The 5394-nt window shown below is 41.2% G+C and overlaps 1 pseudogene; it reads right to left on the bottom strand.

The window, feature by feature from the left end:
• Nucleotides 1-4972: 4972 nt before the first annotated feature.
• On the bottom strand, nucleotides 4973-5187 carry LOC133754798 (phosphatidylinositol N-acetylglucosaminyltransferase subunit Y-like; annotated as a pseudogene).
• Between the last annotated feature and the right edge of the window lie 207 nt (nucleotides 5188-5394).

Below are 5394 nucleotides of genomic sequence, written 5' to 3'. Positions count from 1 at the left end.
TTGTTTCTCTTAACCATGAAGATCTTTTCAAAGTTGTAAACATGTACTAGTGTCCATGTTTGCTGTCCAGGAGGAGTTATTCTTATGTTACTTAAAAGCATGGAAATGTAATTTTGACTTTTAATTCAGATAATGGTGTGGTATTCATTAATAACTCAGTGTCTTAAGCCATCTGGGCATCAATGCTAAGCAAGATGTGGGAAAATGTATTGTGTACTTTTCACATCTTAAATTCGATAAGAGAGACTTTTTGAGTTTGTTAGCATGTATTTTCATAGATTGTCCATACATGACAATTCAAGACTATGTAAAAGTAACTACAGGTATAAAGTTTCAGAAGGTGTGAGCAAGTCATGAAAGGTTTTAAAAGGTTTACAACTTTAAAATTGTTTGCAGAGTTTTCTTTAAGTTGAGTGCTAATGCCAAAATTACATTGACCTAAAGTTGAAGTTTGACCTAAAGTTGAAGTCTGATCTTCTGTTACAACAATGAGGTTTTTAAAAAACGTGCACTAATGTTAGTAAATATCTGGAAATGGTCTAAGTCGTACATCTTGGAATCTGTTTTTGCAGAAACTGTAACATCTATTTTAACAGTGTCTGCTTAATCGGTTGCTCTGCCATTTCTAGAGTTAGGTCCTGTAAGCTCTTTTTGACTCTGTTAAATAGTTCTGAATTATGTGAACTCTTATGTGCAAGTTTTTCTTTTTATTTCTGGTTTATTCGACAACAAGAGACATAGAATTCATGTTCTGTCAAGGTAATCTATTGTGTACTCTACTGTCTCTGTTAAGTTCAAATTGATAAAAAGCATTGCTAAATATCATTATAATTAGATCTGCTCTAAAAGTGTTAAGATCATCCTAATGAAGGGCTATCATTTCAGGATGTTAAAAAATTCTATTCTAACCAGATACTCTAAGTACTCTTGGCACCTTTAACAAACTTTTTAAAAATCAAAGTTCTAAATTCTCTAAACTTTTGGTATCTCCAAAAGGGCCCCTGGAGATGTCAAAAGATATATCTCTCATATTACAGAGATAATAACCAATCAGGATATTTAAATTAAAAGTGCTGCCAAGATGTAAAATGATTCAACACTCTATTAAAAATAAAAGTTTAATAAAAAAAAATTCCTCACAACCCACAGGGACAGGCTATGCCTCAAGGAACAGTTATTAAAACAAAAAGGGGGAGTGGCTACCCCCATCTACAGTTACATAAGGCCTTGTTTACCATCAATATTTTAAATTTTTTGAAAGGGTCAAGGGAGTCAAGGTTCCAAAAACATTGGGGACATTTAACCCCTAAACCTCAGATGCTCGTTAGATGGAGAGACCCTCTCACCCGACTCTGGAGAGGGCCTGACCTGCTGATTCAGTTGGGAAGAGGATTTGGCTGTGTGTTCCCCATAGGGGAGTTGACTCCAATTTGAATACTGGCCAGAAATATCAGGCCTATGCCCGATGCAAGTAACAACCCACCCAGGGAGCAGTTTGCCCCTGAGGGAGATCCCTTTGTCTTTCCTCTTCCAGAAATGGATGGAGATCAAAATCAAAAGGCAGGCGATGATGTGGATGCTACTCTTCACTGTGATCCTGACAAGAAGTGCCTGGTCCAGTGACAGGGGATTCGATGACCCAAACAAGATCATCAAAACACTTCAGGAGGACCTAAAAAAGATGAAGAGAACTCCAAGAAAGCCCCTTTTGGATGAGCCTTAATGGACTCTTTCCCTACTTCTTCTCTCTTCTTGGACTGCTTCTTGCCCTGCTTTTAATCCTTGCTATTGGCCCATGCATAATGAATAGGCTTATACAGTTTTTACAACAGCGCATAGAGGCAACAAGGGTAAGACAGGTTGAGGTTCATTACCAGAGGCTGCTAGCCACAGAGGGCTACGATCCCCTGAACTGGGGAAGCGCCCCTGGTGCTCTCCACATTGCCAATGACGGGTAAGATTCTGGATGGACCAGAACAACCTAAGACAGGCAGTGGAGAAAACTCACCACGCTCCCATAATTACAAGTCATATGACACCCCAAGATGGGTAAAGCACCCAGCGTCCTGTACCAACCTAAGACAGGGCTCATGGCCAAGCTGCCTGGGTTACCAATGATGGGTAAGGGCAAGGACGGCTGGGGCAACCTAAGACAGGGACCGCGTGCTAAAACAAAAAGGGGGAATCTGTGGGGCATGAGCGTGGCCATGGCGCAGCCAGGCCAGGCCCGGCCTGGGGGCTCCGCTTGTGCAGCTGCCCCCCAGGTGCCCCCACCAGAGCTGCGTGGAATGGAGCCACGCAGAGCCAAGTAAGATGGCACCCAGAGGAAGTAAGATGGGCGGAATCCAAAGTTGTTTACCACTAAAACTAATTGGCTGCGCAACATCAGGGGAGGTAACAAAACTAGTAATAAGTGTATAGACATAGGGCTAGTCCTATAGAAATCCCCCCATAAGGTGATTTTTTAAGTGATTGGTTGGTCCTTAGCCCTGCCCCAATGACTCTGCAGTTTTGTGCTATTATGCACAAAGTAAATGAGTCCTTGCTACTAGACTTGGCTCCCCTCTGCGTCTGATTGTCTCCAGGATCGGGAGGCTGGGGAACGGGCGAGTGGCACACTTACCTTTCCTCGGACCCAGTCCATCCTGTGTGGGTGGACTAAGACCCTACAGGTTTCCTAAGTTAGAGCTTTTCCTTATTCCTGAAATAAACTTTAAAATTCATTCTGTGGTATCCTGTTCTACTGGTAATTCCTTCCCTTCCTCTATCAGTAAATGTCAATGTTTCCTCAGATTATGTACTCATTCCTTTTCTTGGCTTTCTATCTCAGCTTTTCTTTGAAACATTTTATTCACTGTGATGGCTTGAAACACCACAGAAATTCCCAAAGAGCTCCTATGTCCAGTTGACAGTTGAACATGTTCACATATTTGCCCAAAGAAATTTCAGTGTATCCAAGACCGGCTTCATTTCATTCCATCATATTCTTTGTCTTTTTTTTCTATTTTATTTAACAATTCCATAGTCCATGCAGGACTCATGCGTACAACATGAAATTAAATCCCACTTCTACCCTGCACACAACAAATTAGAAATGAGTTCTGCTCCTGCTTCCTGTTTTCTTTTTTTTTCATTTTTATAATGCATTTTCCATTCAGTATTCTTGCCGCTCTGTGTCCTGACGGTCAGTGGTCATGTCTTACTTGGATCTCTTCCTCTTTATTTGTCCTTCTAACTTTTCCCATTCTCTTTCCAGGGGCTGACTTTACAAACATAAGGTGTAGGGCTGCTGCTGTGGTATAGCAGGTTGAACCACTGCTGGCAGAAAAGGCATCCCATGTGGGCACCAGATTACAATCAGGCTGCTTCACTCTCAATCCAGCTTCCTGTTAATGTGCCTGAGAAAGCAGTGCAAGATGGCCCAAGTGCTTGGTACCCTGCACCCATGTGGGAGACCTGGCTTCGGCTTGGCCCAGCCCCAGCTGATGAGTCCATTTAGGGAGTAAACCAGTGGATAAAAGATCTGTCTCTTCCTCTCTCTAACTCTGTCTTTCAAATAAAATAAATCTTAAAAAAAGTAAGTTTCTTAAATAACTTGCCACTTTTTATTAATCCCTCATTATTAATTAATTAATTAATATTATTAATACCTAAAACACCTAGTGTTTTAGGAAATAGATGATCACTCTCATGTGAGCACTAGAAATTATGCTGGTTTCTGGAGAAAATATAAGGATAGTTATGAACATACTTTATGAGCAATTTTCACAGTGAATACAGGGAATTTTTATTGTTGTAATTAGGTCAAGAATGTAAGTAAAGGATCACTAGTTATCAGTTCCTTGAACATGTTTATTGCCTTCACCTCTCCTCAAAGCCTAGGAAAACTCACCTGGCATTGGTGCTGTTTGTAGTCCCATGCACCTGGGTTTCGTGCTTTGTGTTTTTGCCATCTGCCTTCTGCATGTTCACATTTGTGAGATTACATTGATGTAGAATATCTAACAATTCTCAGCTTTTCAGTGACGTGTAACAATGAAAAACTCATTCAAGCCCCTGCTGCTCCACTTCTTATCCAGCTCTCTACTGTGGCTTGGGAAAGCAGTAGAAGATGGCCCAAGTCCTTGGGCCCCTGCACCCACATGGGTGACCTGGAAGAAGCTCCTGGCTCTTGGCTTTGGATGGGCACAGCTCTGGCCATTGCGACCAATTGGGAAGTGAACCAGAGGATGGAAGACCTCTTTCTCTCTGCCTCTCCTTCTTTCTCTGTGTAACTCTGACTTTCACATAAATAAATCTTTAAAAAATTGTTATCTTGATCTACATTGAACATGTGTCACAGTTGATCTACCATGTTATTTCAGGTATATATTAAAGTTTATATGCACAGACTACACTGATCTCTTTTTTATGGGAAAGTATCATTTTATTAATAATAATATAAACATTTGACACCAAAGGAATGAAAGTGATTTTACAAACCCAGAATTTTTAAATATACGAAATTTCCATTTTATTGTACAGTTTTATGCCACACTAGTTTAAATGCATTTCTCTATAACTACATCAATATAGGTCCTTTGGGATTATTTCAGTCATCCTTACCATGTGACTTTACCAACAAGCTTGAAACTAAACAAATTTACAAATGGCCAATTTTTAGATGAATGAGGTAAGAAATGGTCATCGGTTGATGATTAGGGGTGTTAACCCTCAACAAGGCACTTTGTTAAAAGGTTCCTTCTGACAGTTATGTCAGAACATTCAAAATACAAGGGCTGTCAAAACTAGGGTACAATAAAAGAAACTTCTGCAACTTACGTCTCTTGTAGCCCCAATCCTCTTGAGAAGTAAGGCAAAGCATCTTTTCTGCAAATGCAATGAGTCTCCAGCATTTCTACCTAGTTTAACTTTCAGAGGTGGATGCCCAAGACATATGATGAATCTATATAGCACCTTGGCTCTGGCTGCCTTAGTTATTCCTGAAGAGTTTAATAGCCACCCACATCCAAAGGTGGAAGCACACACTCACTGGTAAGGTCATTGCAGGAGCAGATGGTAGAAACAGAGGCTGGAGTTACTGGTACAGCCCTGTGGGAAGCTTTATTCCACAAAGGCCAAATAGAGAACTCCTTCAGGAGAAATCAGTGGAACAAGGAAAGTCAGCGTAGAAAGAGACAGAAACATTCTCTTCTCCCACTTACTACCTGTCACTTTCTTTTAAAATGGATATGGTATTAACAACATTTAGTTGCTGTGGTTTTTAAAAATCATGATCTAGGCCGGCGCCGCGGCTCAGTAGGCTAATCCTCCGCCTTGTGGCGCCGGCACACCAGGTTCTAGTCCCAGTCGGGGCACCGATCCTGTCCCGGTTGCCCCTCTTCCAGGCCAGCT

The sequence above is a fragment of the Lepus europaeus genome, unplaced genomic scaffold (assembly GCF_033115175.1).
Source record: "Lepus europaeus isolate LE1 unplaced genomic scaffold, mLepTim1.pri SCAFFOLD_29, whole genome shotgun sequence".
NCBI lineage: Eukaryota > Metazoa > Chordata > Mammalia > Lagomorpha > Leporidae > Lepus > Lepus europaeus.
The sequence above is the reverse complement of the archived record's forward strand: the minus strand, read 5'-3'. Positions and strand labels throughout refer to the sequence as shown.